Raw genomic sequence first — 11,619 nt, 5'->3', positions numbered from 1 at the left:
TATTACATTTTTTCTAATGTTTTTTTTTTCCACTTTGATCTAATCATGTTATTAATTTTTAAAATTTTAACAGTAGTTTGTGGCTACTGGTAGAAATTCTATAGGCTGTTTTATATCAATATTTCTCATATTGTTTAATTTTTTGAGCCCTAATATTAGTTTGAAGGTTCTTTATCATTGTATAAACTCTTCACTTGTTATGGATGTGTTCTCATTATCTATCTACACTTTTATGAAGACATTTTTAATTATGTGCTTATTTGTGTGTGGATGTATATACACAAATGCAGGTGCCTATGGAGGCCAGAACAGTGTATCGGAAGCCCCTGGTTCTATAGTTACTGATGGCTGTGAGCTGTTTGATATGGGTGCTAGGAACTGAACTTGGCTATTATATAAAATCAGTATATAACCTTAATCCCTCAACCATCTCTTTAGTCTCTCTGTTTATTCTTAAATAAGCATTTGCAGTTTGTGTTTTTCATGAATGTGTACTTTTATTTATTTCTTTACATATTATTATTTACAATATTATCTTATCATTCTATGTCTGTCAGATTTGTGTTATATCTTCTTTCATTAGTGATTTTAGAAATACTTATATGTTTTCTACTTATTGCTTATTTAGTCTTATTAGTCTTTAAAATTTCTTAGTCTTTTAAAAGAAAAAACTCATGGTTTCATTTTTTCTTCTTTGTTCTTGTAGTTTACAATTTGTCTAATTACGTTCTCAGTTTCACTATTTTATCTTCCCACTTGCATTTGTTTCAGGTCATCCGTCCTTTTCCAGTTTCAAAAAATACAATATTATCATTTAGGTACTATCCTATGTGTCCAAAGTTCATACATTAAAATCCCAATTCCTTCCCATATCTCATCTCTTTACCTCAGAAAACACCATTCTTGGAGATGTTGTTAAGAAAGGAGATAATAGGGCAAAGAGAGGTATCTCATGAGATACCTTTAGGGTGGTGTCTTACTTGGTAAAGTATTTGCCTCATGTATTATTTATCCTTCTATTGCTGTGATAAAACACCATGAACAAAGCAACCTAAGGATGGAAGGTTTATAGTTCTGGGTGGATGGTGCCCATCATTTTGGGAAATGTGTGACATGGTAACAGGAGGAGAAACTTTGCTGATCAAATTTTATCTACACATAGAAAACAAAAAAGAGAGCAGAAAGTAGGCAAGGATATGTATTCTTGAAACCTACTTCTAGTAATATCCTTACAGTAAGGGTTTATATCTTTGCTGTGGAATAATCCTTCTGTACACTGTGTAATTGGCTTAATAAAAGAGCCAACTGGGCAGTAGCTGAACAGGATGAAATTAGGCAGGAAAGTTAAAGTAAGCATGATGGAGTGAAGAAGGGCATAGTTAGGGGACACACCAGCCAGATGGAGAATGAGTCAGAAACACAAAAATAGGATAGAGGTGTAAATGGAGGCAGAGTTTTTCTGTTCTGACCACACTTTCCCAAGTTATCACATGAAATCATATTATTTTATAAAATAATATGATTATAAAAATTATATTAATTACAAATTGCTCAGCCATTAGCTCAGGCTTATTATTAACTAGCACTTACATTTAAATTAACCCATTTCTGTTAATCTATGTATTGCCATGTGGTCTGTGGTTTTACCAGTCCTCTGGCATCTTGCTTCTAGGGAAGCTCTCTTGCATCTCTCCCAACTCTACCCTTATTCATCCCAATCCTCAGTTTGATTGTCTCGCCTAACTTCCTGCCTGGCTACTGGCCAATCAGTGTTTTATTAAACCAATTCGAGTGACAAATCTTTACAGTGTAAAAGAGGATTATACCACAGCATTTTTCCTTTTTGTCTAATTAAAAAGGAAGGTTTTAACGTTAGTGTAGTAAAATTACATACAACAAAACAGTTAGCAAGCAAGAATTATAGTTACAATATCTAGTCTATTTGTATTTGACAAAATCAGAGAAAATACTCAAATATCTATGTCACCTTGGTGAGTCTAAAGTTTTATAATTTACCTTTAATCATAATTAAGAAAAACTATAATTATAACTATATAGTCTTCAACTCCATCAAACATCTGAGGAGAAAAAAATATTACCCACATAAGCAGGAAGTGCAGGCAAGGGGTTTCAAAAAAAAATATAAGAAATGACAGAAAAAGCTGACTGCTTGGACAGTCACCTAAGGTTCCTCTGTGATGTTGGAGCATCCATTTTTGGCCTTTAGACTTAGAATATCTGATAGATAGTTTTCAGAAGCAGCAAACTTAGAAGAACTATTCTACCGTGTCTTGGCAAAGTTTGACAGTTGCCTTTCTTGCATCCTGCTTGTCCAGTTTGGACAGTAACTGTCAGTAATTGAGGAAAGGACAGTTTCCTTGCCCACATGGATAGCTTTTGCTATAAAGAAAACAAACTCTGTACAGAGTTTCTTCTATGCCCATCATCTTTTCTGGAGCACAATGCTGCTGCCAGGAACAAATGTATCATTTTCATGAAAAGTCTTAAGTTATTAAAATATTTCAAATGCCATATTATTTAGCTCTTTGAAGTGTTTGAAAATTATCTAGCTATCTGAAATGTATCTTTGTATACCTATAAAACCTAACTAACATGACTATAAGTTTGACTATTATATATGACTATTAATCTGTGTTCCTTAGTAATACATTACACTTTAATTGAGCTGCACAAACACAATACATTAAACAAGAATAGAAATATACATACAGTATAATAAAATTAACTTTAAATTTATATTAATAAACAAAAATCCATACCAAAGTAAAATATTTTGAGATTAACAGTTGTTTTGTTGGATTAAAGAAGATTTAATAATTTACCCTTTTTTTCCCCATCATAATAATCTACCCTTCTCCCCATCATTTCTATATCAGATCCCCCTTTCTGCTTTTAGAAAGAGATTGACTATGATCAATAACAATTTGTAACCAACCTTCCCTTAATTGAAAAGAAACATTTATAACCAACATTTTGGGAATGTGGGTGTAATTTTCTAGACAATTTTCTGTTAATTAGTGGTAATCCTTGAGGGGCCCTGGAAAAATCGGGATAGTTGCTAAGTCTTGGCTGGAGTATTGTGTGAGGCTGGATCATCTTACCTAGTGGCCTTGAGGCTGTTTTGGATGTTGTATCATCTGGGCTGTTCTTATTCATGTCCTATTCTCCTGTTCTGAAAATACATAAACGTTTAAAGGTAACATACATATATATATTAATACAAATGGAAACTGTGTATTGTACATAAGCCAACCAAAGATAATTTTTGTTTTATGTTTAAACAGGTAAAAATACATCATGTGTCTTATAATTACTTTACATTTATTTCCTTATGTCTATATTCAGGATTTCAGGGGGTCTTCCTTGATCACACTTGAATTTTTTCTTAACCCTGAATGAATCCATAGCCTCTTATTTCCTACAGAAATAGAAATATAACCTCTTCCCTAACACGACATATCTTTTCATTTAAATTTTGAAATCAAGATGATTTTAAAATATATAGGTTGGTTTAATTTAGTAGCTTTCATAATCAAATATGTCTTAGCATTATCATTCACTCATTAATAGTCAAAAAATCTAAAGAAAACACAACAAAATATAAAATCCAGACTCTGAGTATTTCTTATCTTTATGTGGCTCATAATTTTTTATTACTCTATTCTCTTTTTAAGGACTTTATTATTGTTTTTAAATCATTATTTAAAAATCTATGACTGTTTCTATCCTTTCTCTTCTCTCTCCCAAGCCTATGCACATTTTTTGAACATACTATGACCCATTTGGAGGCCTTTTTGTCTGAATCTGTCCTTACTATGTATCTTTAACCCTTTTTGTCTGTATGAGTAAAAACCCTAAATCCACCATGCGGTGATCTGGGAGAGCTCTGAAGCCTGCAAGCAGTAGCTGGGAGAAGCCTCTCTGTACTGCAGCCTATGTTGGATACTGTGGGAACTTGCCACACTACAGCTCAAGTCCACATGCCATGGTCAGGCATGTCTCTGTATGGTGGCCCACATTAGAGACATGAGCTATGAAGCTACTATTAGCTCTGCTTTTGTGTGTCTAGAATCCTTTTTATGAAACTTCCTCAGGCTTTATGTGGATGTATGTGCTCCCTATTGGGCACCATATGCAAATGAAGCCAAAGTTTTTCTGTCCCAACTGCCTGATCCCAAATAATCACATAAAAGCTTATATTAATTACAAAATGCTTGGTTATCAGCTCAGGCTTATTATTAACTAGCTCTTACATTTAAATTAATCTATTTCTATTAATCTGTGTCTTGCCACATGGTCTGTGGCTTTACCAGTCCTCTGGCATTGCTTATAGAGCTCCACCCTTCTTCATCCTAGTCCTCAGTTTGATTGTCCTGCCTAACTTTCTGCCTGACTACTGGCCAATCAGCAATTTATTAAACCAACTTAAGTGACAAATCTTTGCAGTATAGAAGATGATTATTCTACAGCATAGAGGTAAAAGCCAGGAGTCTTGGAGCAGCGCATCGATGAATAAAAATGGGTTGAGTTGTAAGAGCTAGTTAGTAACAAACAAAGTATTAGCGGAGCATTTGTAATTAATATTAAACCTGTGAGTGATTATTTGAGAGAGGCTATGGGACAGGAAATCTCTGTCTACACATCCTAAAGGTTCTACAACCACTAACAATCCTCAAACAGAGCAACAAACTGGGAAACAAGCATTCAAACACATGAGCATTTAGGAGACATTTTTTTCATTCAAAATACTATACCTCATGAATATAAGTACCTGAGTTAAATCCCCAGAACCTGTGTAAAATTGCTAGGCATGGTAACTCATACTTGTTATCCCAGAACTGTAAAAGTAGAGGCTAGATGCTCCCTGAGGCTCACTTACCAGACAATATAATTGGTGAGATCCAGACCAATCAGTGACCCTATGTTAAAGAAACTGGACAGTATTACTAAAAATGTTATCTAAGTTTTTTCCCTGGCTTTCACACACATGTGCTGCTGTACATACATAAACACACATATACATATTAAGGAAAAAAAGAAATATCAATTAGCTTACATTTTTTTAATTTTTTATATACTTTTTTTATTCTTTGCTTTTTTTAAATTTTATTTTTATTTTACAATACTATTCAGTTCTACATTATAGCCCCAGATTCCCTTGTTCTCTCCTTTCCTGCGCCCCTCTCCTTCCCCCCAGCCCACCCCTCATTCCCAAATATTAGGTTTTGTGTTTGTTCTTGTTCTGCTTCATTTTCTTTTGCATTTTTTCCTATTATAATCAAAAGAAACCGAAAGTGTGTTACTTTCTCATGATAGCCATTGTTTTCATCACTGTTCTGTTGCTGTGAAGAAACACTATCACCAAAGCTTCTAAATGCTTGTAAAAGAAAACATTTAATTGGAGCTTGCTTACAGTTTCAGAGGTTTAGTTGATTTTCATTAAAGTGGGAAGTGTGGCAGCATGCAGGCAGACATTATGCTGTAGAAGCAGCTGAGAGTTCCACATCTGAATCCAAAGGTAGCAGGAAGAGAGAGCATTGTGCCAAGCTTGAGCTTTTGAAACCTCAAAGACTACTCACATTGACTGTACTTCTTACAAGGCAAGACCTCCTAATCTGCTTCAAGTAGCACCACTCCCTGATGACTAAGCATTCAAATAGATGAGCTTATGGGGTCCATTCTTACTCAAACAACCACAGCCAGAGTCGACTAATATCAGAACTCTGTTTCTGAGGCAGATCTTTATAACAAAACTCTTGACTTTAACTGTATTCCAAGTGCTTAATATAATTTGCTGCATTTCATTTGTCTTAACCTATTTCCTCATTTTCTTTGTGAGTTCTTTTAAATTCATCAATTATTTAAGAAAATCTTTAGCATATTTTCCCATTTTTAAGATTCCTTTGCCATATATTTCTAATTTTTTTTTTATCATTTTAGTAGAGAAATATACTCAGTATTTGATCACGGCCACTAGTGACAGTGTGCTTATTACTTTATGTAGAGTATTTGTATAATTTTAGTTCTCCACTGCCAGCAATGTCATTCAGAGCTCACTCCTGATGTTACAGGTATGGACAGGCGTCTGGAGGGCACCAGCTGAAATTTCCAGATCCCTGTAGTTCAGACCAGTGGACCGGGTCTGAGACACTTGCATAATAGTAGAAAGAGATATCTTAATAAGAAAGAGAAGGGCATATTCAAGGATGCTAGTGAATAGGGCAGCTGGGAAATGTTAGAAGCTGAAATGTTCCTGGGCCATGAGCTTCTCTGATCAGTTATGAGTTAACTGTGTATACCATCTCCCATATTTGCATATTGTGTGCTTTTCTTGTGCATGCTGTCTCTTACACGTGTCTCTGACAGAGAAGTCTCCAGGTGTTCTGCCAATAGGCTTCTTTTATATAGATCTCGATGCTTTCTTTTCCCACTGTGCTCTCATTCCATAAAAACAGCCCATTTTATCCACAAGATTGTATTCCTTTCAGTAAGAATGAAAAAATTGATCAAGAACAATCAATATTCTATTGTTGATACTTACTTTTAAAACATGCCACCACAAATTTTAAAAGTATAATTTAATTGTGAAGACATTTACATTTTGTTAAATGTTTTCTGCATAAACTAAAATTTTCATTTGTCATAGAAAATATTATAACAAATTATGTTCGCTGTTTTAGATACAAATAAATCTTCCAAATGTTCAATAAAATAATATAACAAAGAAGTATGGAAGACCAAAATACAGCCTGATGTGACTTAATCTAGTGCAAGAGCTTATGAACATGATTTTGTGTTTTCTTTCAACATGGATCTGTCTACCCTAGTCTGTGTGTTGCAGAGACCTAATATAATAATATTGGAACTTTCTCTATACATTTTTGTTATGGAGGTGTTGGGGGAGGAGTCTTTGTCTTGGATGAGGGGTATCTCCAAGCTCTTTTCGTGGAATGGGCATCAAATGGGTGGTTTTGTTGTTTGTTTGTTTGTTGAGATAGGATCTCTCATTGATCTGAAACTTGAAGATAAACCTTGATTGGCTATCCAGTTGCCCCAAGAATCTGTATATCTCCAAACCCTAGACTGGGATTACAAAAACATGTACCAGGAGGCCTGGTTTAAAAAAATAGAAAAATAGTGTTCTGAGGTCCTTTTATTTGTAAACATGAATCTTACTTAATAGCTATTTTTTTTTCTGAGCCTTCATGCATAAGATGATAAAATTTAGTTGAAGTTATAACAATAGTAGTATTGTTCCTAATAACATATTAATACATAAGTCTGGCTTGGTAGACATCTCCCATCACCTTGACCCTAAAGGGATAACCCTCCCTTTGTCCTGTTGAACACAACACAGGGTGTGGTCTCTCACATAAGCCTTTCTCTCTTCCCTCATTTTTATACACTTTCCTCTTTTCTCCATTATATTCATTTTATTTAATCCAATCCCTCCATCCCTTTATGTTTCTACTATAGTATTGCATTCTCTGAGGGTCACTTCTGCCTTTCCCATCTCTACTACCAAATCTATGCAGATATCCCTGCTTCAACAGTGGACATCCTGGACATACCTGGTATCCAACACCTCACCATGCTACATGCCCATGTTCTTGTATGTTGTCTGAGAACAAGTGTTTCTAGAAACAGCTATTAATGCTGTTATCATAGAAGAAATCCCATATTATACTTGCAAGGAATGATGGAGAAAATGGATTACTCTTTTTCATTGATACTGCTTTATAATAGCAGAAAGTGAAAAAAAAATAAAGTTTATAGTAGTTGATGCAGCTGAGTCTTTGTGGCAGCAAATGGAACCAGTTTCCAGTCTTTCCTTGCATGTGCATTCTCTTGGGGTGAGTTCAACACTGAAAAGCAATTCTCACAGTTGAGCAATAACTCCCATGAGAAAATACCCTTTTATAAAATATAGAACTCATAAAAAGCTCTCACAATTGTGGTGGCACTGGGCAGCGTACCACTCTAAAAATATGAGAGGATTATTCAAATGTGGTATAGTTAATAGAATACAGTTTAAATTATCTATGATGCTGTGAATATCACCATAGAGACAATAATAAAAGAAAACTAACATATTTTGTGACCACAATAATGTATTATAATATTGTTACAGCAAAAATACTTACATAATTTCATTCAGATTTTATTCCAAATTTAAAAATACACTTTAATGGCAAGGGAATGTATAAATTCAGAAGTGAAGGAGAAGATATGGCAGAGCTGAGGGTTAGGGAATGGACAACTAACAAGAAAGTGCTTGAAAAGCCATGTAGAAACCTACTGTTTATAAACTTCCACTCATGTGCACCCATGGTCATAATGTAGACGTTAGAAGACAACTTGATAGAGTCAGTGCCTTCCATTCATCATGTGGATCCTGAGAATGGAAATCATATCATTAGGCTTGGAGTAAGTGCCTTTACCCGCTAAACTAATCTCATCTGGTCCATATGCATATATACACACATACATTCATACATACATTTACATGTATTTATAAATATAGTTTTAATCAAATGTTTTTCTTTTATTATTCAAATTGTGACATATTACATAATTTCCCTTTTCTTCTCTCTAAACCCTTCATATTCCCCTCATTGCTCTTTTTCATATACATGGCATCATTTTTCATGAATTATTGCATGTATATATGTGTGCTTACCCTACACCAGAAGATAAAGCTCCTTCCATAAGCCATGGGTGATCAAATAGAATTCTCATGTCATGTTTGGGATATCTCTCTTCAAACTGTTGATCAGAGAATTCCTAGAGACCTTAAAACAATAAATGCCATTATCATTGCTCTGAGTCACCCACCAGAACTTAATGGTAAGACCCTACTACTTAAGACACCAGACATGGGTCATAAGACATGGAGAAATGAAGCTAGAATTGAGCTGGAAGCTTCTTCCCTGATGGCTAACTTCCATATCTCTAGAAGGCACTAAGCAGGGTACTTGGGGGGGAAAGCAATGAACAGTTTTACCCATCTGTGAACCCTATATGCTTCAGTAATAACTGGCCTGGCAAGATATGGCTTGTTGCTGTTGTAAAACTGGCATAAATATTATGGAGGTAACTAAGACTTTTCTTATGGGATTTAAGGCCATCTCATAGGATAGAATTTGTATCTAGTACTATAAATCTAGCCAAGAACACAAAGTTAAGAAGGTCATATTGCCCTAGGAGATAAGCTGCTACTGTTATTTTGCTAAAAAGACATCACATCAAACTGGCTAGCACATACTTATCTTTATACTCATACATTAGTGCAGCTCTCATTCCTTATCAAAAAAGCTTCTTACTGCTGTGGACAAAGGTTATCACAAAGAACCACAACAAATCAAAGTGCAGAGGATAAGTGACTGTGGAGTTATCAGCTTCAAATAGGACATTTATATCATCCCTTATCCCTAAGGAAAATCATGGAGGAGAGGGGAGAAAGACTGTGACAGCCCAAATCAGGGAAGACTGTTAAAATACAGTGTATTCTGGGATAGTGCCACAAACTCTCAGTAAATGTGTCCGCCTATACAAGGTCAAGCCAGTCAACATTCTAGCATGGATTGAGGAGAGGCTCAAAAGGCACCACCCATAGCTGAGAGCTATTGGAAATTGAAGGCTGCTGTGGGAAGAAGAGTCCATTTTTATCAGGGATGTGGCCTCTACAGTTTCTTCCAGTGGATGGCCCCATACCTGTGCACATATGAGCAGGACTAACAGGATTCAATGAGTTATAAGGAAAAAAGTAAGAAGAGGATATGAAGTTTTAATGCCGAACTCCTGGAGAAGTGGGGCAAAGGAAACTAGATATGATCAAATCATACTGTATAGACGTGTTAACCTGCCACATAATAGACAAATAAAATAAAATTAAATGAGAGACATAAACATAAGAATTTAAGCATACATGTTATTTAACTGATAGTATATTGTTATAATATTTAAATTTTCTTCTCTACAGTCAATTTTCTTGTCATTTTACAACCAGTCAATACGTGTATATTTTTATATTTACAGAACGTTTTATAGTTAAATTAACATAATATTTTATATGTCATTTTTGTCTTCTTGTTATATTATTTGACCTTGTGTAGAATATTTAACTTTCTTCAAAATATTTTTTTTAGTTATTTAATTTGATGAAATAAATGTTGTCGCCGGGCGGTGGTGGCGCACGCCTTTAATCCCAGCACTTGGGAGGCAGAGGCAGGCGGATCTCTGTGAGTTCGAGGCCAGCCTGGGCTACCAAGTGAGTTCCAGGAGAGGCGCAAAGCTACACAGAGAAACCCTGTCTCGAAAAACCAAAAAAAAAAAAAAAAAGAAAGAAAGAAATGTTGTCTAACTATTCCTTTTGAGAGACTATTTCTCATATATGTTATTAATACATAAAAGCAGTAACATTATTTATAGGCAAATTTCAGTATATTTTGCACTAAAATATATTTTTATTCATATTGGGGCAGTATTTATATTTTGAAAATTAAGACATGTTACTACTCTTGGGAAATAGTCCAGTGTCCATCAGGACAGTTCTATCATCAACCTAGAGATTATAAAATATCCTATTTACATTTTAATTTTATGGCTTCATAATTTTTCCTTCGTAGTTACTGTATTTGGCACCCTTGCCTCTTTTTTTCCATGTCTTTATGCACTGAGGTGTACTAGGGTTTAGTTCATAGACCTGAACGTTGTAAATGTTTCCTCTAGCTTATTAAACAAACAGCTTTGGGTTCTGCCCTCACACTGATGACTTTGCACTGTCCACCTAAATGTCTCATTTATCCATGAAGACTTAAATAATTCAAAGGTCTCTGTGATTTCTCCAATGTCTAGCAATCATCACAGATTAAACTCCAACCTAATCCAACTCCCAATTCCCCCAACACCAATATACACCATTCTGATTATTTCCATTTGAACTAATGGGAAACCTGAACATACAGGTATATAGGATAAAAATTAGAATAAAAAATTTCTAAATAATTTCTCTCCCACCTTTTAAAGGTAATTTGTTCCAAGGCAAATGCCCTGAGTCTAACTTCTGGTGTATTTTCTGTGATCAATATCCATAACCTTTGTTGTCATTACCCAATGACAACATACACCATTGAAATACTAATACGAGCCTCCCATCTCTTTGCATTAGCTCTAGCTCTGGTTTTCTCTATCAACACACACACACACATGCATGCACACGTATACACATGCATGCATGTGCACAGAGAGGGAGACACAGACATACACATACAGAGAGAGAGAGAGAGAGAGAGAGAGAGAGAGAGAGAGAGAGAGAGAGAGAGAGAGAGAATATTTTTAGCATAGCTGATGACTCAACTTTTAAAAACAATATGATCTCCTGCCATCTTCCTGGGTCATCTTTTTTCCCAGAGATGAAAATTAAAATTTTAGCCATGTGCTACAAGGTCCCAAGTATTTGGATTGTTATCTTTCTGCCTCAATGCAATGATCTTCTTGATCCTTCGTGTATCTTCCCTGCATCCTACAAGTCACATTGTAGTTTTTTTGTCATCCCAGTAGCTCTAAATATTAATTTGTGTGACTTAGGGATGTTTG

This window comes from Peromyscus leucopus, chromosome 10 (genome assembly GCF_004664715.2).
Source record: "Peromyscus leucopus breed LL Stock chromosome 10, UCI_PerLeu_2.1, whole genome shotgun sequence".
Lineage (NCBI taxonomy): Eukaryota > Metazoa > Chordata > Mammalia > Rodentia > Cricetidae > Peromyscus > Peromyscus leucopus.
Note: the sequence above shows the minus strand (reverse complement) of the source record.